Source organism: Apus apus, chromosome Z, assembly GCF_020740795.1.
Source record: "Apus apus isolate bApuApu2 chromosome Z, bApuApu2.pri.cur, whole genome shotgun sequence".
NCBI lineage: Eukaryota > Metazoa > Chordata > Aves > Apodiformes > Apodidae > Apus > Apus apus.
In genome coordinates, this window is record NC_067312.1 from 28,881,242 (window position 1) to 28,906,347 (window position 25,106).

The following is a 25,106-nucleotide window of genomic DNA, read 5'->3' on the forward strand; positions in this document are numbered from 1 at the left end:
ACATTTCTGTTAAAAATTAAAGGATTGTTTTAGTCAATAACCACAATCCATATGTTGATAGCAGTTTGCATGAAGAAATGAACTTGAATTTTTAGCTGCAGTTTTTGTTCTATAAAATTTAAGTGATTTTAAAATATTTTCATTTTCCCCTCTGAGTTTCAAGAAAAAATGCAATTATTTTTTATCAATTTATTAAAATTGATTTATGTCTGCTAAGTCATACCTATGCCTCCACTGCAGTCAGTCCTGTTATTTTGCTTAAGATTTGAATTAGTTTCTGCCCAGAGTAGATTTTTAGTTGTGATCTTGCTCTTTCTCTATATAGATTTTGTGCATTTTTCAGTATTTCTTGGTAATCTCAGCACATCACTATATGAAGAAAAAGGTTCTAGGTAAATTGTTGTCATATGTAACCTCCCAAAGTCTCTTAAAAAAAAAAAAAAAGGCACAACACAGCAATAAAAGCACACAATGCTACAATCCATACTGAGGGAAATTAATTCATTTCCTAGCTTAATTTCAGAAAATTGTCTAGTAAAATGGTAAATGGTGTATGTTGGGCACTGAGGAAGATAAGCAAAGTGAAGTAAATAGTGGGAGGTTTTCTTGTTGCATCTGCTGCTCCTGGGAAGCTGGCAGCAGTGTAAGTGGGCCAGATGAGTAACATTTAACAGCTTTCATACATTTCAGATGCTATTATTTCTTTCCCTCTCACACACCTTCTGAAAGAACCAAAAGGCAAAACCTTCTACTCATTAATATATATGGCTTCCAAAATGTGTGTGGTCCTCCGTGCAGAGTATTGAATTGGTTATGTTTTCAGACAGGTTATGTTTTTGTTTCCTTGTTGTGTATACTGCTTTTAGATTAGAAGTGTCAGCGTGCTTCCCCACTACCTGGGTCCTGGAGGTGTGATCTTCGCTCCCTCCGTTCATGAATAAAGCTGTTGATTCAGTGATTGTCGCAGCAGGGAGAAATGGCAGAGTGTGTCATGGCAAATACTGCCACTGCTACTCTGCACTGTGAGACAAAGGCACAGCTGATGCAGTAGTAAGCCTCAGAGCCTGCAACTGTTAAGCTGTCGGTTTTCATAAAGGGATTGTTAGACTGGTTTAATTTTCCCTCTGCTCATCCTCTGAAAAAAAGCTCTGAAATATTTTAAAATTCCTGTAAAAAACTGCATTTTTTTATATGGCATGGGGACTTGAACTGTAAGCTGAAAAATGACTTTAGATCAAATTTGGTACTTTCACAAAAGGGGCTAGCAAAAGTAGTTCACATGTGTGAGTTGACCATAAAGAAGGGGAAGTAGGTTCAGTGCAGACAAAGATTTAAGCAATACAGAATTTTTACTCTTTTGTGGTAGACTTGTGTGTAATTTTAGGAGTCATTCACCCCTAATCTTGCTGTGCTGGACACAGGATAGAAAGCAGAAGAGACAAAAAGTAAGCAGAGGATGTGAAGCAGGTTACCAGACAGCATTTAATTAGTTCTGTTTTCTTGAAATTGAACATCCTGTTCAGCAGGGACGAAACTTTATACTTTGGGATTGTGCTGACATACATTTTAAGTGTTAAAACCAAAAATGCCATGAAGGATTATCCACATGTAGCCTTGGTTATTTTCTGTGAGGAAAGTCAGATTTTATACAACAGTTTTTTAGTCATGACATGTAAGTTAACTGGAGGTTGCAGTATGACTCTCTTATGTACCATTAACAACTAAGAGCTCATCCCCTCCTCAAATGAGAGGTCGGTGCAGGCATTTCTCTACTTTCTCATGTGGAGGTCACACCTGCTTTCCAGACACCAGTCCTTGTGTTTCCGTTTGCTTTACTTGTGAGGGCTGTGGATGTGACAATATTTACTGTACTTTTGACTCTATATTCACACAGGGAGATGCGTGCTGAAGAACATGTTGAGCTCTCTGCCTTGATCTGACACTGTTATGAGGCAAAATATTTTTATTTCTCTGCCTCTATGTAAGGAGCTTGTGTTTCAGACCATATGGTATTTTACTTCTCCCTTATTTTTATGACCACAGCAGGCACAGTAAGAACAAGATTCTTCTCCAATTCCATAACAAAAGCTTTTTTCTTCTTCTCATCTATGCCAAGTTGCTGTCAAAGGCTAAATCACAACAAATAAATGCAACATGAAGTTCTTGCATTTGCAGGCCAGAAGACATGCACTGTAAGTTACACCTGAGACAAGGACCATATGCACAACAGCTGCCAGTTTGGGCAGCTGCTTCCTGAGTTTGTGTTTTGGCACTCAGTGTCATATTATCATGCACAATTCCTGGCCATGGTGACATACACTGATGCTTCATTACTTTTACCACTTTTGATGGGATAGGCAGTTTTAAGCTCTGTATTGCATCATCTGCAACCTGTGAATACAACTGTTATATAGGCTTTTACCACAACAGGACATGGAGTTAAAAATAGAGAGAAGGTGGCAATACTAAGACATTAATTAACTCAAGTGACTGTTTTTTTCTTAGGAGGTAACATGCAGTTATTCTGTCATTCTAACCATGTCTAGGGCTAGTGCTTTCTGTCTTTCCAACTGTGCCAAGTCCTGTTGCAAGCTAGCAAGTTTGCTACTACAGCCTCTGAGAGCAGAAACATTCCGAACAGCTTGTCCAGGTGAACACGTTTCTCGGGATGGTGCTCAGGGGTTAATAAAAGAGTCAAACTTTTGGTAGGCCCAGCTGCGTAAGGGGACAGTTCATTGCCTCACAGAACTCAGGTGAGTGCAACCATCTCATCCCTGACTCTGACATCCCAGCTACATTTAGCAAATAGCCTTGCTGCCTGTTCTGCCTGTCTCCCTGTTCCTCTGATCACAGAGTGCTGCTTGCTTCCTTGGGACTGCTTGTTTTAATGGCCTAGCATCTGTCTGATAAAATATTTCTGGCCTTTGGGAGCAATCTCGTTACCTCTCTGCTAACAGGCAGTTGTGGCTGGCTTTCTCATCGCTTTCCAAGAATTCATGGCATTCTCCTTGGAGATGTCTGTGTTGCTGCTTCCCTTTATATTTACTTGCTGCTGTAGCTTCCTTTAACTCTATGGCATCAGGCAGAGTAACGTTAGGTTAGTGAAGTGAATAACAGACACTAATCCTGCAAAATAACAAAGGTGTTACCTACACTCCAGCCACCTCACCTGCCTGAGGACCATCAAGTGGTCTCTGTAGGGCTATTCAGTGTTTGGAGTCACCAAGGAAAAAGTGACCTCTAGTTGTTTTTAAACTAAATCAGATTGCACAGCAAAATATTTTTTGACTTATTCAAAACCTTTTTCTGTCCAGACACAGGATGAACAAATACAGTGCCAGACAGATACAGCTTCATGAAAATATAAGCATTTTAAACTCTGAAATAAGCCTACCCTACAGAATTCACTGAAAAGCCTTTTCAAAAAGACAGTTCTTCATATAAGACTTATTCCTTTGCCCCTCAAAAAGCAAACTAAAGGTTCCCTGAGGACTGGCCAGAAGACTGTCTCCAACACATGCTGCCTCCTAACCTTCTGCAGAGCATGCGGCAGCGCAGGGCGGAAAACGGCAGCGGGGAGAGCTGCTCCTTTAATTGCCGAGGATTGGAGAAGGGGCCGGGCTTCCCGGAGACAGCGAAGCCGAGGCAGAGCTGGGAGACGCGAGTTTGAGCGGGAATCCTGCGAGGAACAGGAAGGCCGAGGTGCTGGGGCGTGGCTGGGAACGGCGGCAAAGTTTAGAAGCGGCCTCTCGGCAGCTCCTCAGGGCAGCAGCAGCACAGGGCGGCAGCGGCAGGAGCAGGAGCAGGGAGAGGAGAGAGGGCTGCTGGGAGCAGCGTGAGGGAGGCAGGGAGCAGGGAACACCGGTTCCTTTCTCTAGCAAGACGGGCAGGTTAGCCTAATACCTCATGGTCACAACGCGCCCCAAAACTGTAGTGAACGAGAATGAGGGAACTCGGACAGAGGTTCCGAGCAGGCACGCAGCCGTGCAGGTCTGGGCTGCAGCGAATGCCTGAGCCTGGCACTGGTACCGGAGGGAGCCCGTGACACCACGTGTGTGTGCGGTGCGAGGAAATAAATGATCTGCTCAGGCAGGTGGTTAAACTGACGGAGGAGGTAGAAAGGCTAAGAACTATTAGAGAATGCGAAAGTGAAGTAGATTGGTGGAGCTACACCCTGAGGCAAGGGCAGATGGCAGAGGTTGAGCAAGTGATGGATCCCCTCCCCTCCTGTGATCAGACAGAAGTAGAGGACTCAAGAGACAGGGAGGCATGGAGGGAGGTCCATCCTCGGAGAGGCAAGCAAAAACCCTCCCAACCCCCTCCACCCTCCCAATTGCCCTTGAATAACAGGTATGAGGCCTTGGAACTTTAGGGACAGGAAAATGAAGTTGGAGGGGTAGATCCATCTAGTGAAGCACCTAGAGCTTGTCAGTCAGCCCGACACCTTAAGACTTCTTCAACTAAGAAGAAAAGGAGAGTAATGGTAGGCGACTCCCTTCTGAGGGCAACAGAAGGGCCCATCTGTCGACGGGACCCATCCCACAGGGAAGTCTGCTGCCTCCCTGAGGCTCGCATTAGAGATGTTAAAAGGAAACTCCCTGATCTTGTAAAGCCCTCTGATTACTACCCACTGCTGGTTTTTCAGGTTGGCAGTGACAAAATTATTACAAGAAGTGCAAAGGCAATGAAGAGAGACTTCAGGGCCCTGGGACGGCTGGTTAGGGGGTCTGGAGCGCAAGTCGTGTTTGCCTCCATACCTCCTGCAAGAACGGGTGAAGAGGTAAACAGGAAGAGTTTACAGATCAATGAATGGCTACGAGACTGGTGCCAAAAGCAGGGCTTTGGTTTTTTTGATCATGGGCTGCTATATGAGACACCTGGCCTGGTGGTGGCAGGTGGAATGCATTTGTCCCAGAGGGGGAAAAGGCTTTTGGGGCAGGACTTAGCAGGGCTCATTTAGAGGGCTTTAAATTAGATGTGAAGGGGGAAGGGGAAACAATTGGGTCTCTTAGGGACGAGCCCAAGAGCAACATGTTAGGGCCTGAAGGAAGGTGGTCTACGGAGGATTTTCAATCATTGAAGAGACGGGATAGATGTTTAGGCCCTGGCCACAAGGCCTCCTGCCTCCCAGGGGTTCCACCAGTGTGCTCTGCTTGCTTCCTGAAATGCCTGTACACCAGTGCACGCAGCATGGGGAGTAAACAGGAAGAGTTAGAGGTCTGTGTGCGGTCTAAAGGTTATGATCTGGTGGCAATTACAGAGACATGGTGGGACAGCTCATGTGACTGGAATGTGGCCATGGATGGCTACGTCCTTTTTAGGAAAGATTGGTCGGTGAAGCGAGGTGGTGGAGTTGCTCTTTATGTGAGAGAGCAACTAGAATGTATTGAGTTTTGTGCAGGGGCTGATGAGGGGCAAGTTGAAAGTCTGTGGGTAAGAATTAAGGGGCAGGCTGGCATGAGTGATACAGTTGCGGGGGTCTACTACAGACCTCCTGATCAGGATGAAGGAGCTGATGAGGCTTTCTATAGGCAACTGAAAGTAGCCTCGCAAACACAGGCCTTGGTCCTCATGGGGGATTTTAACTACCCTGATATCTGCTGGAAGACTTACACAGCCAGCCATTCTCAGTCTAGGAGGTTCCTCCAGTGCATTGATGATAACTTCTTAATGCAAATGGTGGACAAGCCAACTAGAAGAGGAGCGCTGCTGGATCTTGTGCTCACCAACAAGAAGGGTCTTGTTGAAGCAGTGATGGTCAATGGCAGCCTTGGCTGCAGTGATCACGAGATGGTGGAGTTCAGGATCCTGTGTGGGAGGAATAGAGTACCTAGCAAGACCAGAACCCTGGACTTCCGCAGGGCCAACTTTGGCCTCCTCAATCAATTGTTAAGGGAAGTCCCATGGGACAGGGTGCTAGATGGTAAACGGGCTCAAGATAGTTGGTCAACATTCAAGGACCACTTCTTGCAAGCTCAGGATCAGTGCGTCCCAATGGGTATGAAATCAAGTAAGGGAGCTAGGAGACCAGCGTGGTTAAACAGGGAACTGCTGGGCAAACTCCAGTGGACAAAAAGAATCTATGGATCATGGAAGGAGGGGCTGGTCACTTGGGAGGAATATAGGACTGTTGTCAGAGGATGTAGGGAGGCAATTAGGAAAGCTAAGTCCTCCGTGGAACTTAACCTTGCAAGTCAGGTCAAGGATAATAGAAAGGGCTTTTTCAAATACATAGCAAGTAAAACTAACACTAGAGGCAACATAGGCCCACTGATGAATGAGGTGGGTGCAGAGATAGAGACAGAGGATATAAAGAAGGCAGAGGTACTGATGCCTTCTTTGCCTCTGTCTTTATTCCTGCAGACTCTCCCCAGGGGCCCCAGATCCCTAAAGCCCCAGAAGAAGTCAGGACAAAGGAGGAGTTTGCCTTGGTAGATGAGGATTGGGTTAAGGATCAGTTGAGCAATCTGGACATGCATAAATCGATGGGTCCAGATGGAATGCACCCAAGGGTGTTGAGGGAGCTGGCGGAGGTCATTGCTAGGCCACTCTCCATCATCTTTGGTAAGTCATGGGTAACAGGAGAGGTGCCTGAGGACTGGAGGATAGCAAATGTCACGCCAGTCTACAAGAAGGGCAAGAAGGAGGACCCAGGTAACTATAGACCGGTCAGCCTCACCTCCATCCCTGGAAAGGTGATGGAACAACATGTTCTTGGCACTATCTCTAGGTATATCAAGGATGAGGGGGTCATTAAGAGCGGTCAACATGGTTTTACCAAGGGGAGGTCATGTTTGACCAACCTTATAGCCTTTTATGAGGAAATAACTAGGTGGATAGATGATGGCAGTGCGGTAGATGTGGTTTATCTCGATTTCAGTAAATCATTTGACACTGGCTCCCACAGCCTCCTTGTAGATAAGCTGATAAAGTATGGGCTTGGTGATCAGGTAGTGAGGTGGATCATGAACAGGTTGAAGGGAAGAAGTCAGAGAGTTGTAGTCAATGGGACAGGACCTAGTTGGAGGTCTGTGACTAGTGGAGTCCCTCAGGGGTTGGTACTGGGACCGGTGTTGTTCAATATCTTCATCAGTGACCTGGATGAGGGAACAGAGTGTGCCCTCAGCAAGTTTGCTGATGACACTAAACTGGGAGGAGTGGCTGACACACCAGAGGCTGTGCTGCCATTCAACGAGACCTAGACAGGCTGGAGAGTTGGTCAGGGAGAAACTTGATGAAATTCAACAAGGGCAAGTGTAGAGTCTTGCATCTGGGGAAGAACAACCCCACGTACCAGTACAGGTTGGGGGCTGACCTGCTGGACAGCAGTGTAGGAGAGAGGGACCTGGGGGTCCTGGTGGACAGGAGGATGACCGTGAGCCAGCAATGTGCCCTTGTAGCCAAGAAGGCCAATGGCATCCTGGGGTGCATCAGAAAGGGGGTGGTTAGTAGGTCAAGAGAGGTTCTCCTCCCCCTCTATTCTGCCTTGGTGAGGCCACATCTGGAGTATTGTGTCCAGTTCTGGGCCCCTCAGTTCAGGAAGGACAGGGAACTGCTTGAAAGAGTCCAGTGCAGAGCCACAAAAATGATTAAAATTATTAATAATCATCTCCCTTATGAGGAAAGGCTGAGAGAGCTGGGTCTCTTTAGCTTGGAGAAGAGGAGACTGAGAGGCGACCTCATCCATGTTTACAAATACGTAAAGGGTGAGTGTCAGGACGATGGAGCCAAGCTTTTTTCAGGGATGAGCAGTGGTAGGACAAGGGGCAATGGATGCAAACTGGAGCATAGGAGGTTCCATGTGAATATCAGGAAGAACTTCTTTACTGTGAGAGTGACAGAGCACTGGAACAGGCTGCCCAGAGAGGTTGTGGAGTCTCCTTCTCTGGAGACATTCAAAACCCGCCAGGATGCATTCCTGTGTGATGTGCTCTAGGTGACCCTGCTCTGGCAGGGGGGTTGGACTAGATGATCTTTTGAGGTCCCTTCCAACCCCTAGGATTCTGTGATTCATGTGAGGACTTCAGTGCTTTCTCTGCAGCATGTGTGCCAGAAATTTAATAGTTGCATAACCAGCCCCTGAAATGATCCCGTGATTACTCAGTTCTGGATATTACCACTCTCAGAACCAAAAAGTTTGAAGGTATAGTCTGGTGACATATGGGAGGGTCATCACAAGTGGTACATGTTGGGAAAGGAAGAAGCTAGAATGACAAAACAAAATGGGGGGAGGGGACGGGGGTGCAGAGAGGAGAAGGAGGGAGGGAAGTGAAATCCCCATGAAGCACATGGTTATGTTTCTGTGGGTGCTCCCAGTCTAGTTTAGTTTAGTTTAGTTTAGTTTAGTTTTTTTCCCGGAAGAATGAGAATAGTATTTAATGTGCCAGAAAAAGAAAAGGTGGGACAACTGTTGGTGTTAGGAAATGAGACCAAAAGAAAAAAGCAAATCACTAAACAATTAGTGACCACAAAGCAATCACAATACAATACAATATCACAAAGTAAAAATGTAATCCCTCACTTTGGTACACAGCTGCTTCACCCTTGATTCTTAGAGAGGTAGGAAGGAGTGAATTGGGTGGCTACCTTACCCTATATCGCTGATTTTGCTCCCAGAGCTCATTTGCAAGGAGGTCCAGCAATACACCTTCCTAGGAGGAAAAAGGAAACCTGAAAGTGAGTTGAGGCTAATAGTGTGGTCTGCTGAGCAACAGAGCACCATCTCAGCACAAGAGAAGCAGAGATGTTGTGAAATGGCAAGTGATGCTAGCGCATATCCACAGACTAGGACAACAAGGAAGATGAGTGGGGAGAGGTGGCCACCGCAGGCTGGAGAACAATTCTGCAACAGAGTTCAGGGGAGGAGGGAGTGTGAGGAGCCAAACTGCTGAACAGGCACTGCAACTGCCTGTCCTTTACTTGGTAGCCAGTCCAAACATTTCATTATTCATTTGATCGTTTATTCTTACCAGTGAAGTGGAAACCTGAAAAATCCAACTTTGGAGTAAAACGTTTTCATTCCAGCCAAACCAAAACATTTGATTTTACAGCCTGTGCAACAAAAGCAGAGGAAACAGCATTAGTCTTAAGGGTGAGCAGAAAAGGAGAGAAGCAAGGTCTCCCTTCTTTCTACCAACAAGGGACCTGTACTTAGTGACCTGCCTCCTCACACCTCTGCATACTTTTCTGGTTTTGAGACAGGGCTCTTGCAGGGGCTGTGTGACTTTTCTCTTCCTGCTGGGGGTCCTCCCACTTTGTGTGGCACCTTTAGTTACTTATTGAGCAGCAGTGTGAAAGAGGTTAGGAACTAGCCACAGAGATGCAAGATGAGGGTTTGTGTGCCAGCTAGACCAATATGTTTGTGATTTTATCACAGAATTACTGTAGTGGTCTCCTGAATCTCGGTATCACACACCCCCAACAAAGTGCAGCACTTGGTAAGAGCAAATCTTTCATTGGTGTCATGCCTGTTGTCCACTATACCATGTTTGATGTCCTTACGCAAATGGTATTGAGATGTGCAAAAATGCATCATTCATTGAAGAAACCATTTCCTTTAATCCTACAGCTCAGGAGAATGACTTTCACAACACAGTTATTTTAACAGCTACAGCAGCAGACAGTGTGAAGTCTATGAAACTAACATGCAGAGGAAGTTACTCTGCACTTCTAAGCATTTTAAAAGCAGCCCTGCAATAATAAAATACCAAAATACAAAGTGAGAGGAAGTATCACAGCCACAGACCCAGGTGTGTGCTGGGGAAGAGGGTGAGTGTGTGGAGATACCATGGTAAGACCTGCCTGCATAAACAGTACAGGGATGACAGAGAGTTGGTATAATGTGCACACTATAATACTAACCACTTGTGACCAGCAGAGCTTCAAGATGCACAAATGCCTGGAATAATTATGTCAGTCACATCTAGATGCAGAGACAGCTCGATCAGGCTTTGCCATGCTGTAGCTTCCAACAGGAGACTGTAGATGTCACAATAACAGAGTTCAGGAGAGCGTAAAAAGTCTGCATCTGAGGAAGCAATATAACTACCCTATTGCTCACAAACTAAATGGGCTAGAAGAGCTGCCTGCCCTTTGACCTTCCCCTCACTCCCTGCAGTTTGTTTGCACAAGCAGGTCTTTGACTTTAGACATAAAATATACCCATCCTGCTTAAACATCAACTTAATTGTCTGTACAGCTGAACACTAAGTCCATGCCACATAGTATGTGTTAAAACTGAGGCTTGCTCTCAAGGGTTTCTGCGGGTAGGGAAGAAATGTGGGATGGCAGCCTGAATGTTAAGTAGCTTGACCAGTTCCACAGTGTCACAACATCATTTTATGCTCAAGGAGTGCTAATGTCAGGCTGGAGTTGTCACCAGCTTCTGCAGGCACAAAGAAGGGAAAGAGCCATGGAGCTGCACCAGCACCACAGCAGCAGGTATGGGTCCAGCCCCTGTGCCAGGCTGCTGGCTAGGTGTCTGCGGTCCCTCATGGATCATCACAGTCACTCAGACTTGCAGGGGCAAGTTCTTCAGCATCAAGGAGAAACATGCTGTTAGAGAAGGGCAACAGGGTGTTTTCTGTAGAGACTTCAAAACCTAACAGCAGCAATTTGTTTTGCAATCACGTCACCAGGTCTCAGGCAGTCCCATCAGTGTCTTGCAGCAGAAAAAGCAAGCGGTTACACCTCGCTGGTGTGCCATTCTCTTTTTGTTCTCACACATAGCAAAGCAACCTTCCTAACAAGAGCAGGGAAAATTTATCTGGTTTGGTTTGGTTTTGAATAAGAGGTTTGCAGGCTCCCTGTGACAGCAAAGAGAAAGCTTCCCAAAGTGTAAGCACCAGCCCCAGGATAAATACATTCTTGAAATTGGTTCCCTTCTTATATCGAATCAAATATTCATGGAAGCAACTCTGCTTCCTTCATTGTTGTACATTGCAGGCCAAAGAATTTATTTTTATTTGATTTAAAGTGAAATGCAGAGACTTGCTAACTAGAAGCACAAGACTACAGTACAAGTGGAATTTAGATGACATTTGATAAGAAAAAAAGGACATTTTTTCCACATAGGCATTCAGTGATTTTAATAGCTACACACAGGAGTTCTAGCCTTCGATACCAATTATTCTGAAGAAAACTTAGGGATAACAGAATTCTGTTCATATCCAAAAGAATTAGATTTTGCCTTCAGTTGCTGGCCCTCAGCATTTGAAATATTCTCTCTATATAGCTGTAATTTCTTTCCTATATCACAACAGTATCAGTAAAGAGCTTAGAGCCAAATACAGGGGCTTATACTACAAACAAAAATAGATCACTAAAATGACATAGAAAATCACTTACAAAACAGCTGTTATTGAAACACTATTAGTTGATTGTCTAACATGTTCATCAGATTGTCTAAGGTGTTAATCAACTTCCTGCATTTAGTCTCTCTGTATCTAGTAACTTATGAAGAAAATTATTGTATTTTAATACACACTGTGCTTATTGTAGACCCCACAGGATTTGTAACATAATAGGACCTCCCACCAGCTTTCAGCTGTGGTAGTGTCACCGTTTGATTCAGGTCCGACAACAATGCTCTCGATCCCCTCCCCCCCCCACCCAGTCAGGGAAGGAGAGAGAGAAAAGGAGAGAGACTTGGCTGGATTGAAAACTAAACTACACAGCTTTAATTAAAACACTAATGAATCACACAAGAAAAATATACAATTATATACAGATATATTCAGATATGGGCAAAAGCCTCTCGCCTCCCCCCACCCCCAGCAACTCCCACAGCACTCCCCTGAACTGGCAAGAGTCCCGAGAAATCCCGGAGCCGCTGCTGGAGAAAGCGGAGAGTTATGAGGGTCAGGAGAGCTCGTGCCTAAGGGTCGGCGGTGACGGATGAGCAGAGTCCTCCCCGGACGCCGGCCATGGACGGAAGAGAGCAGCGAGAAGAAGGAGGAAGCTGTCTTCTAAGATCTCTGTCCTTCCTCTGAGCTTACGTAGATATATGGAATGGAATATCTTTGGCCAATTTTGCTGTCTGTCTAACTCAGCCTCCCACGGGGGGGGTCAGAGATCTCCCCATAGTGTCTGAGCCGGCAGAGTGAAGGTGTAGCCTTGAAGCCTCAGTAGTTAGAAAAACATTCCACTGTCTTATCAGCCTAGCAGAACACACAGTTGCTAGTTACAAGAAAGCTTACTGAAGGAAAAAAAAATCAGTAAAAAGAAAAATTGGCTTAATCCTGGCTCACACCAGGACAGGTAGTAAAGAACATTACCACACCAAGGACATTACATCATACCCTGGCCCTTGTTAGCCAGCAAAAGTAGTACTTTATGAGAGAGTTGTGGTAACAATTAGATTTTTATATCTTAACTCACCACAGAATACCACCACCTCAGGAAACAAAACATTACAGCATGTGACACAAATCACTTATAAATCCACTGCCAGGGACAGAACAACAGACTTGGGTTTAACACTGTGAAGTGCTGAAAATGAGAGAGAGGTGATAATTCCAGGATCCAGCTTTCACTCCCATCTAAAAGGTGATGCATAACTTTATGCCTGTGTGTCCCATTCCACTACTGATTCCAGAACAACACTTCCCCTCCCCTTCATTTCTTCTTACAATAATCGTGTTTCATGCGATAAGCCCTGTGGCTCCTTACCACACTGGCTGCCTGATATTTAAGAAGACTTGCTACCTGCAGGCTTTAGCAATTCAGGGTTTAGTTCGTCTCCCCCTTTCAAGCCCCTCTGCCTGTGCTTGGAACACTCTTGTGCCCCTCACAGTTACTTCTTTTTCTGCTAAAATGCCAGTGAAGTTGTCAGCTAGGGTGAACAGGCCCGGGGACTGCTCAGATGAAATGTTCTTTGGTGCCCTCTTTGGGACTAAGAGCCACGAATCCCTCAGGACACCAGGTGGGTCATGGCAGACCATTGGGAGCAAGAAGTGTGAGAAGAGGCAGGACCCAGAGCAGCAGCAGTGGAGCAGCTGTTCAGCCAGAGAAAGAAGCATTCGTCTGCCAGTTTTAACATTGCTTTACATTAACTATTTGCACATTAAAGCTTTGGAAACAGTTCTCAGCCCCTCTGTACCAGCAAACACATCTGTCTGTGCTCCTCCTGAGCCTGGAGGCTCCAGGAGGGGCTGGGCAGCTCTCGGACAAGGTCTGTTTTCCTGGTGTCTGCAGGAGCATGTTTCAGTTGTGGCGGGAACGATCCCGAGAGCTGCAGCGGCTGAGGACTGAGGCAACACGCCTGGCTGCGGATATCAACGCTCTGAAGAAGGTGATCCTGCACTTTGACAAAGAGGGCTGGGGCAGAAGGGGTCCCAAACAAGGCTCTTCCTGGGCTGGTTGGGGTGTGGGCTTTTCCTGCTCAGCCCACACGCACCCATGCCCCATCCCTTGCCAGGGGTTGGCTGCTGGTTGAACTTCTCCACTGTGGCAGAGCAGCTCCCTTGGGCTCCCCCCAGCCCAGCTGTCAGACCCCTTGCTGGTGCCCCAGCCATACCCCTGGCAGCATTTCTGCCCTCTCCTTTTCCCTGGAGCTTCCCTGGGGACCAAAAGCATCTGGCTCGGTCCTCGTCTGCCGTCCACGCAGCAAGGCCTCAGCTTGGGTCTGCTGCCATTCCTGTGGGGTCTTGGTGTCTTCTGGCACCCGCAGACCTTCTCTTTGTGTGGCTGGGAGAGAGACGCCATCACCGGGCAAGGAGATCCCTTTTCCTGGGGCACCTCCAAGGGTGCTGTGGCGTGTGTGGGGCTGGCACGCAGCCTTAGAATTCGCCAGCAGCCACCAGATTCTCCAAGCCTGGAGCCTCCTGCAGTCAGCAGCTCTCTTCTCCCCTTCAGGGAGCAAAGCTGTTTAGACATGGTCCTGGGCAGCCATCTCCAGGGGACCCTGCTTGAGCAGAGAGGTCTCCAGAGGTGGCCCTCCAGAGGTGTCTTCCAGTCTCAGCGCTTTTGTGACTCTCTAAAAAGCTGTTTTCCAGACTGTCTCGTGCTGAACGCGAAGCGCTGGCCAAGTGGCTGTGGGGGCCTCTCCCTGTCCCTGCCCTGTGGTAGCGTCCTCTATGACATCACAGCTGTGACCTCACAATGGCTGGGGCAGGGCCCCTGTGAAGTCCAGGCTGCCCACCCTGCACCAGGCACTCTGGCCAGAGCCTCCTGCCTGGAAGGAGCTGGCTGTGTCCTAGAGACTCCGTGCCTGTGACAGGTGTTTTCCTTCTGGCAAAAGGTCTGGGCCTCTCACCTGAGTGGCCTGCTCTGGGCAGCAACACTCCTGCAGCAGAAGGAGGATACACAAGCCTGCAGGGAAGCTTCATTTGTCTCCAGGATGGGGAGAAGAAGGGCTCCTGCAGCAGCCCAAGGAGCACAAGGTGCTGCCCTCTCAAGAAGGAGAGCTGGCAGCAAGAGGGATGAAGGTGCAGCTGGGCTCGCTCTCATCCCGGGCAAGAGGTACCAGGGTTTGTTCCTTACGGGGACATCAGCTGGCGGCTGGGACCCACAGAGCCTGAAGGAGGGCTGGGGGGACACGATGGAGAAGCCTCCAAGCGCTGTGGGCAGCACAGTAGTGCCCGGGCTTGGGAAACCTGCCGTGAGTGGGCAGGTCCTGGGGCCAGGGGGCTTCTGTGGGGGCTGGGGGACACTTGGGGTAAGAGGCTGCTGTGCCAGCCCGCTCTGCTGCTGCTTCTGCCCAGTCTCACCGCAGCGGGGACATCTCCTGGGAGGTTTCAGCTGGGAGCCTTGCTCGTGGCCAGGGCCTTGGCGAGCGTGGCAGGGAGACATGCAAAGCAGCGCTCCACCTTCTTCCCCCCACAGGGGCACCCTGTCTCAGGAGAAGCAGGGCACCGGCTGCGAAGGGCCAGCACAGCGTGGCTCCCCTGCAGGACTAAACAAGTGTAAGTTGCACCCTGCCTTTCACCCCGTGTTTCCACCATGAGCCTGCCTGGCTCAGCCGGGACCCAGGGCCCGGCAGAACCGGCGTCATCCCGCCCCAAGGGAGGCCTGGGGCCAGCTCACCTGGTGACCCTGTGGCACTGGCTGCCAGGGCTGTGTCTCCGTGGTACATGGGGGGAGCCACAGGGTACCCCAGCACGGTAGAGGCCAAAGCCTTGTGCCAGCCTCCTTCATGCCCTGCCTGCAAGGGGGTCTTCAGCTCCCCCCTCTTCAGGGCACATCACCCTGGCCCTGCCCCACAGGAAGGGAGCTTAGAGGCCCAGCCTCCACCTCCACACAGGGGCCTGGTAGACACCCTGACAGGCCTCCTCAAGAAGTGTCCTCAGGCTTTTTTTCCTCTGGTTTCTTTCCCCAGGGCTGGTCTGCATTGCCCACAGCCTGGCAGTAGCCATGCTGTCCCTCCTCAGCTGGCTCAGCACAGCCACCTCCACCCCGTGAGTACAACACCTGTGCACAGGGAGACAGGGGTGCTGGGGATTAGGGCGAACAGGAGGAGGCTGGAGGTGGTGCTCCCCACCAGGAGACCCCATGAGTCGCTATAAGCTGCTGCTCCTCAGCTTGTCAGAAAACCCTCCTGGGCAGGGTTCTGCCTTCAAGCTAACTGCTAACACAGGACTTCCTCTTTTCCAGGAAAGTGGTCATCGTCCTGGAAAAGAGGAGGCTCCTCAGGACCCTCTTCTTGATGAGCTTAGCTGTCCTCGGTGAGTCTGGCAGGTCATGAGATGCTGGCTGCATGCAGGGGACACGGGGCGTAGCTGTGGGGTGCAAAGCACGCCCAGGAACCAGGGCTGTGCAGAGCCCTGAGGAAAGAGTCCCAGCCTGGAGCTGCAGCCTCCCTCTGTGCCGCTTCCCCGTGTCCTCAGCCACCCTCTTGCCACCCTGGTGTGGGTGGAGGCTGTGACTCCTGGCCTTGTTGGAAAGCCCACTCAGGTAACTCTCTCTTGGCCATGTGAATTACAGCTGGTGCCTGCTGCAGAGCCTTGATGGAGACGGGGAGGCAGCAGACAAAAGATCGGCAACAGGTCAGTGGGCCGAGGAAAGTCCTGCAAAGGAAGCAGTGCTGGCCGTGGGTGGGTGGGTGAATCTCTCCATTCTCGGGTTCCAGGCAGTGACCCAGAGAAGCAGCAGCAGCTTCTGCTGCGCCTTCCTGGAGCTGCTGTCTCTGGCAAGCCCCGGCAGCCCTGGGGCTCAAACGGAGACCACTTCTCTTTCAGGTGCTGCTGGAGCAGGCTGCAGATGAGGTGGAGGCAAAGGTCTGGTGGTAAGAGCCCTCTCCTCTCTCCAGACCTGCAGCACAGCTGGGGGGGTCACGGCAGGTGCAGCCGAGCTTTCTTGCAGTCACTTGCACAGCGCCCAGGGCTCGTGCCTTTTGCTCCTGCCTGGGCCTTTTGCTAAACCTGGAGAGGGAGGGAAGCACTTGCAAACTGGGGAAAGAAAAGGGGCCTCGAACACATCTGTTTGTGCTCCTCCTGAGCCTGGAGGCTCCGGGAGGGGCTGGGCAGCTCTCAGACAAGGTCTGTTTTCCTGGTGTCTGCAGGAACATGCTTAAGTTGTGGCGGGAACAATCCCGAGAGCTGCAGCGGCTGAGGGCTGAGGTGGCACGCCTGGCTGCGGATGTCGACGCTTTGAAGAAGGTGATCCTGCACTTTGACAAAGAGGGCTGGGGCAGAAAGGGCCCTGAACAAGGCTCTTCCTGGGCTGGTTGGGGTGTGGGCTTTTCCTGCTGAGCCCACATGCACCCATGCCCCATCCCTTGCCAGGGGTTGGCTGCTGGTTGAACTTCTCCACTGTGGCAGAGCAGCTCCCTTGGGCTCCCCCCAGCCCAGCTGTCAGACCCCTTGCTGGTGCCCCAGTCATACCCCTGGCAGCATTTCTGCCCTCTCCTTTTCCCTGGAGCTTCCCTGGGGACCAAAAGCATCTGGCTCGGTCCTCGTCTGCTGTCCATGCAGCAAGGCCTCAGCTTGGGTCTGCTGCCATTCCTGTGGGGTCTTGGTGTCTTCTGGCACCCGCAGACCTTCTCTTTGTGTGGCTGGGAGAGAGACGCCATCACCGGGCAAGGAGATCCCTTTTCCTGGGGCACCTCCAAGGGTGCTGTGGCGTGTGTGGGGCTGGCACGCAGCCTTAGAATTCGCCAGCAGCCACCAGATTCTCCAAGCCTGGAGCCTCCTGCAGTCAGCAGCTCTCTTCTCCCTTCAGGGTCATCTGTCAACCTCCAGAGGTTACCCACAGGCTCTCCACAGCTCTGCAACGATTTTTGATCCCTGTGTGCTCCTCCCATCCTGGATACCTTTTTGCAGGTACAGTAGCAGAAACAGTCACTGCTGCTTCTCTTACCTCTTACATAAAAGTTGGGGGTAAGCCCTGGGGCATCTCCCCTCTGGCCAGTGGTGTTTCTCCAGGCCACGGCACTGCTCCCCTGCATGGCACCTGCAGTCTCACACAGGGCTTGAGCTCCCTAGGAAAGTGCAGCTGCCCTCAGAAGGGGGCTGAGCTGAGCTGAGCCTCCTGCCAACCATCCCAGGTCACTGCTGGGTGAAGGAGCTTCTCCTTTGGGACCCCATTTCCTGCCCCAGCTCTGATTTTCTCTTTTCCAAAGAGGCAGGGGTGAGTGGGGGGAGGCTGCAGAGCTGCTGGCCAAAACAGGAGTTTTCTTGAAAGCCCTGCCCTTGTGCAGAATACCAGACCTGTCCCACTGGCCAGAATGTTTCCCTCTTTTCCTCTTTTCCGGGCCAGGAATACAGCTGGGCACATCTGTCTGCTTCCCAACACGCCATTCATTGTGAGCACAAGCACAGCCCACGGGCACAGTGCCCTGTGCTCTGGCTGCAGAGGAGCACAGCGGGCCCCATCATGCCCTCCCACTCATTCCTCTTGCCCTCTGCTTTCAGGTGGAGCTTTCCCAGTGACTCTGCTGGCACGTGAAAGGGCCTTGGAGCAAGGCACTAATCCGGTCGCCTGCAGAAATGGAACGAACGCTGGGCTGTCACCACACAGCACCATCTCCGTGACAGCCTCTCAGCTGGGGCTTGCTGGCACTGCCCGCTGATATATCACCCTCTGAGTTAGTCTGGGCTGGGCACTGGTGTTAGAAATGAAATGTAGGGTTGTTTTTGCATCCTAGTGTTAGAAGCATAGTGTTGGGTTGTTTTTTATATACCCTAGTGTTAGGAATATAATAGTTTGTTTAAGAGAGAAGTGAGATATCTGCACATTCCAATGACTCCTGGAATGGTTTACGCTCCAAGAAACTGAGGGACTTAATTGGACTCCATCTGGGGGATCCAAACATGGAGCAGGTTTTATGGCCAAGATAAGACCAAACAAAGCCAATTCTATCTTGCTCCTCGGGGCAGGATGACACCAATAGATAAAGATCATTTTGGTAACTGGGAAGACAGCAAGAAAGCATAATTAGAAGTGTCAGGTAGGCTGTAAGCCCTGGACTACCCAGCCAGTAGGGGAAACAGGGGAGGGAACTTTGTGTTGGGAATAGGGAATATAAACTGTTATTTACCTTGCTATGGGTGTGCCTACTTGTTTAGGTCACCCATTCTTGCAAGAGTGTCAATAAACTGTGCTTCGCTGAAGGATGTTTGGGCCTGTTCATTGGCGCGACAAACGTTTCTCACAAATGTGGGGGCTTGTCCGGGATCCAAGGTCGTCATCCAGGGAGTCGTTGTCTCCGAAGAACAGAAAGGTGCATCCTGTTGATTTCAGCGGTTCCCTGGATCAGCAGCGCTGGCTCCAGGGAGACCGACCAAGACCCAAGACTGGTTATAAACAGATCCCACGAACCACAAAGGGGGGAATAAAGGATAAGGGAAAGTAGGCACACTGATACCAACCTGGTAAACTCCGTGCATGGACCAAAGTGAGAAAATGGTGTCACCCTGGTGGTCTGAGCCTCTTGTGTGTGTGAGAGTGAGACGTACATTAGTATGAAGCGAGTGCGGAGTCCAGCTTCGCGGTTCTGTTCTTCCGCGAGGAAAACAGCCGGAGAAGGACAAAGCAAGAGCAAAAGAGTGCAGGGAGAGTCTTGGGAATGGGAAATAAAAGCACTAGGCCCAGGGAGGTAAGGGAATATACTCGGGAGCAATTCCTCCAGACAGTCCTTTAGGGAGGATGCTGAAGTACTGGGAAGACATGTCAGGTACTAAAGGGAAGGATGATAAGAAGATGATAAACTATTGTGTGTTTATCTGGACACAGGAACCCATACAGAGGCAGCATGTGTTTTGGCCGAAGTATGGGTCTGATAATAGCTGGCTGTGCCAGGATTTGAATTTCAAGGTGAATGTAAAAATTCCTTTTTCTTTGGAGGAGTGTGAGTGCTCTGTGCTGGATGAGACCCACTTCAAGACCCCCTTCACATATTACAGAGCATATATTTGCAATGAAAGCAGGTAACGGGGAAGGTCAGGAGAAGTCTCAACCCTGGGACCCTTTAAAATGTTTACCTCCTCCTTACAACCCTGCACAAAATCCCAATGCCCAGGACAGTCCTGTTAACCCTCCTCCACCCCCTCACAACCCTGAGCACCAGGAGAGTGTTGTAAATCCTCCTCCTGTTTTGCACACTCCTGTGAATTCCTCTCCCCCTTTACAGGACCCGGAGCACTGTGACAGCACTTACAAGGAAGCTGCGAGTGCTTCCCCTTTGACAAATTTTCCAAAATTGAGAAGAGAATTGGAACAATATAAAAGAGATGTGGAGAGTTTTCCCATACAAGGGGGCAACCACCGACAGGCAGGCTCGGTGGAAGTTATGTTTCCTCTCCGGGAAGTGCCTCTTGGGCCTGGACAAGTGGAATATGTCAGTGCCCCACTGACAAGCACTGAGGTGTGGAACTTTAAAAAGGAAATGAAATCATTGATCGAGGACCCTGTTGGCTTATCCAAACAGTTGGATCAATTTGGGGGTCCTAATTCTTTTTCCTGGGCAGAATTAATGTCCATCATGAATATTATGTTCAGTGGACAAGAACGGGGAATGATTAGACAGGCGGCTCTGCAGAAATGGGAAAGGAGGAACCCTTTCCCAAGGGTTAGTTCCGGCAGAGCAGAAATTCCCTAATGTTGATCCCAATTAGAATAATAATAACCCTGTACACCGGAATAATATGAAAGACCTGAGGGAACTAATAATACAGGGAATTAAAGAGGCTACCTGAGATCTCAAAATTTTTTTAAGGCATTTGAACTCCAGCAAGGGAAGGATGATTCCCCATCAGATTTTTTACAACGGTTCCGGGATCAGATGAGGAAATATTCGGGGATGAACCCTGAGGATCCGGTGGCCCAGGGTTTGCTAAAAGTGCATCTTGTTACTAAGGCATGTCCAGACATTCAAAAGAAGGTACAGAAAGTAGGTTGGAGTTAGAAACTGTTTGAGGAGCTATTGAGAGAAGCACAGAGAGTGTATGTGAATCGGGAGGAAGAGAAACAGAAACAGAAGGTTAAAATGAAGCAGAGACTCGAACCCATAGTGCAACAGAAAGAGAGAGAGAGAGAGAGTGGAAACAGAGCCGAGAGAAGGGGAAACAGAGAATGAGACCAAGAAGTGCCGAACAATGTAGGAGACTATCAGGGCAAGGATTGTCTGGTAACCTCCCTTCAGCTGGATGTTGTCATGTGGCAAGCTGGGGCATTTTAAAACACAGTGCCCAGACTTGAAGAGAGAAGGGAGGGTGATGTCAATGATGGATCTTGAAACTCAGGAATGATGGGGTCAGGGGTTCTCTCAGTCCCACCCAGAGCCCTTGATAAATATTAAGGTGGGACCCCAGAAAGAAGAGGTAATCTTCTTGGTGGATACAGGAGCAAGCAGAACTTCTTTAAACTATGTTCCTCCTGGGCTAGAATTAACCTGTCAACTAGTGTTTGTTGCAGGAATCGAGGGAGAAAGGTTTGGAGTTTCCACATTTGAACCTACAATGCTTAAAATTGGGAATAGAAAAGCCCAGGGACAGTTGCTGTATGTTCCTGAGGCAGGTGGTAACTTATTGGGCAGGGACATGATTATACAATTAGGCTTGCAAATCAGAACTCACTCGGAATGTATGGTTATTTCTATGAATGTGTTAACAGAACAAGATGAGGCTGGCATAGATCCCATCGTGTGGGTCAGAGATGGTAATAGAGGAGGTTTGAACGTAACCCCTTAGAAAACTGCATTGCAAAAGGCAAATGAGGTGGTGAGGCAAAAGCAATGTCCCATCTCTATTGAAGGAAAAAAGGGTCTTCAGCTGGTAATTAAAACCTGGCTCAAAGATGGGCTATTGGAACCCTGCATGTCTCCTTTTAATACGCCTATCCTACCAATCCTGAAGTCTGATGGATCTTACAGACTGGTGCAAGACCTGAGGAAAATCAATGAAATTGTTAAAGTCCGGCATCCTGTGGTCCCTAACCCTTATGCATTGATGACTAAAATACCACATGAACATCAACGGTTTAGGAAGAGCTGTAATGGAGTCACCGTTTGACTCAGGTCCGACAACAACGCTCTTGATCCCCTCCCTCACAGGTAGGGAAGGAGAGAGAGAAAAAGAGAGAGACTTGGCTGGATTGAAAACTAAACTACACAGCTTTAATTAAGCACCAATGATAAAGAAAATCCATACAATTCTGTACAGATATGTTCAGATATGTGCAAAAGCCTCTCGCCTCCCCCCACCCCCAGCAACTCCCACAGCACTTGCCTTAGCCGCGAACAGTCCCAAAAAATTCTGGACTGTTGCTGGAGTGAGCACGAAGTGATGAGGGTCAGGAGACCTCGAGCCTGGGGGTCAACAGTGATGGATGGACACGGACCTCCTGGCTTTTCCACCTGCCTTTCTCTTAGTTGTGATGCATTGGTCTTGGGCCGGGAGAGGGTGATCCTTCAGTATCAGCTGGCTCTTATGGGCCCCTCTTCCCTCCAGGATGTTATTCCATGACACTCTCTCAAGCAGATCCCTGAAGAGGCTGAAATCTGCTCTCCTGAAGTCACGGGTGATAACCTTACTGTGCGCCCTCCTTGCTGCACTAAGGATCTTGAACTGCACCACGTCGTGGTTGCTACAAGCAAGGCTGCCCTTGAGCTTAGCCTCCCTCGGCAACCTTCGTTGTTAGTGAAAACAAGGTCCAGCATAGCACCTCTCCTTGTTGGTTCCTCAATTACTTGGAAAAGGAAGTTGTCATCCGTGCACTGTAGGAACCTCCTGCGTTATTTGTGCTTTGCAGAGTTGTCCATACAACAGGTATCAGGGCGGTTGAAGGCCATGAATACCACGGCCTATGAACGTGAAGCAGCTCTTATCTGTCTGTAGAATGCCTATTCTATACTGTCCTTCTGGTCAGGTGGCCTGTAGCAGACCCCCACTGTAATGTCACTTGTCCCTGGCTTCCCTTTAATCTTAACCCATAATCCCTCATCTGTCGCCAGGGAGAGCTCCATGCACTGCTGCTGGTCTTTGATGTAGAGGGCAACACCCCCACCTCATCTTCACTGCCTTTCTTTCCTAAAGACCTATAACCCTCCATTCTGGTCTCCTTGATACCAATAAGATCATAGCCTTGCAGACAGGCACACATCTCCAGCTCCTCCTGTTTATTCCCCATGCTGTGTGCATTTGCATAGAGGCAGTTAGGCTGGGCCTCCAGTGAAGGTGTCTGAGTAGCTGGAGGGGCTGAGATTTCATTATTCTGCACTCCAGGTGTTCCCCTGCTGACCTGCACCCCTTCTATAGGCTCAAGTTTGTTTGACTTGACTACATCGTCACAGTTTACCACTGGGCAGCAATTAAACAAATTACAACAATGCTCTCTATCCCCACCACTTCCCACCCAGGTAGGGAAATGAGAGAGAATAAGGAGAAAGGCTTCTGGATTGAAAACTAAACTAGACAGTTTAAATTATCTATTAATTATAAAAGAAAATATGTACAAATATACAGAAGTATGTGTGGGACTGTACAAAACTCTCATTACCCTCCATCCCGTGCAAGTCTCATGGCAATTCCCTTGAGCCATAGCCTGTCCTGAAAAAGTTCTGGAACCCCTCTGGTGATAGTGGCAGAGCACACAGGAGCTGAGGGTAGAGATATAAGGCTCAGGAATGCATGATCCTAGGGATCAAGGGAGATGGACAGATGGAATCCTTCTTGGATGCCCACCATGGATGAATAGGAGCTTGTATGAAATTGAATACTCCATTTGGCCTATTTTGGCCACCTGTCTATTCTGCTCCTCCCTTTAGGAGGGTTACAGGTAAAACTTGTGCTCCTTTAATGTCTGAAGCCCCAGATTCAACAAGCATAGAAAAATGTCCTTGGTCTCTCACTAGTAACTATATACAGGAAGTGTTACCAGTCCACTGGCTGGCTGGAAAACTTACTGTTAGTTTCAGTAAGTGTGCTGCTTAAAAGAGAGTTCATTGAAGAAAAAAAAAAATCAGTTAAAAGAATATTTGCTTCATTGTGGCTCAAACCAGGACCATGATTCCATCCTGAAAAATGCTGGAAAAATAAACATGATCTTTCAGTACACTATTTTTACCTTAGTAATACAGAGTGCTGCCAAAAATACTCTTCTGTGAAGACTGCCCTCACTGCAGGTGTAAACATTTTTAGGAAAGTCACATATGTATTACCTTTTTGCATGTTCATTCTTGGGGCCTATTTTCCCCTCTTTGTTTTGCCAGAAAATGCTCTCTGTCTCACGTAAATGTAGCAGCTGTCTTCTTACAGTTTTGCACCCAGCACTGAGTGCCAAGGTTTACACTGGACCAAATCATGTCAAAGGCAGTAGCCCCGCAAGACTGTAATAAATGATCCCCTTTTTCAGAAGATTGTATTTTGACTTTAAGATTTTAGATAGCAAGAATTTGATTTGCCTAAGGGCAAATCCTGAAGGGATTTTGAACGCAAATGAAATTCAGTTAATGAGGAATGAATTGGAAGTTTAGAAAATACCTACTTCATGGTCAAGAAAGTAATTTTTGAGTTCTCTGTTGGAACTTGTGCTGTAACACAGAAATTAATTTCAGCTTGATGACAGGTCTTGCAGACATGCCTTCAGAGGGCAGTGAGGAACTGTGTTAGTCCATGGAGTCTCTGAAGGCCATCTCTAGCCACATGATCCCTCCATTCCAGCAAGCAGCTTCTCTGTTGCTGCTGAGGGAAATCTACTTTCTCAAGCAAAAGACCTCAAACAGACAGGGCACGCAGCCTGTGTCTGGGGAACTCTAGGCTGGGAGACAGGCAGGTAGAACTAATGCTAACTGAAAACGCTAGTCCTATTTATGAAAATATTAATGCTTGCATAGATAATTAAAAATTTGCAGAAAAATGTTTGTTGTAGGAGATATACAGCTGAATTTTCACCCTTTGCTTGTAAACAATCAGGTAAATATTTCCAAGTCTGAATGGGAGTAACCACTGTTACAGGCTAAAGGGTTATTTTGCACTTTTATGCCCTTCAGTCACAAGTCTTATTAGATGTCCACTGCCAGGTTTGTACTGGGAGTACCTGTCCAATAGGAATTTGAGTTATGCTGTCGCTATTTCATGTAAACCAGCAAGCAAATGACAAATAGTAGCAGTTCTTGTCTGAATAAATTCAAGCTCAACTTTTATTTCCTCCAACCTGAACTGAAATGAAGCTGTCAGGTTTCAGACCTTACTGTTGATTCTTTGAGCTTTCTAATAGCCTGATTTGATTTTTAATGAACAGTACTCCCTTCTAATTCACACCAATGTGACAACTCCTACTTTCATGCGAGTAGCCATGCAGCATAAGCAGAGTCTAGATTTTAACATCACAACAGGAAATATTTTGGGAATACCAGTAGTGATAGGATCCGTCCCAAGGTAGATGAGGACTATGCTCTTGCTAGCATTTATTCTTCAGCAGAGTTTCACTGCATCCCAAAATTCATGTCCAAAGTATCCCAAGATTTGAAAATGAGTATGTCAAATATGTAGGATAAATGGGGGAAAAAATAGTCCATTTGAAAAATACTAGAAAAAGCAATTGCTTAGAGTCTTTACTGAAGACATTAAAATATATGTTGCTACAATAGGGAACAACAACATTTACATGCATGTATAAACCCCACTACAGCATCATCCTGCTCCACTGTGGGTACCAGATTTAGGTCCTTT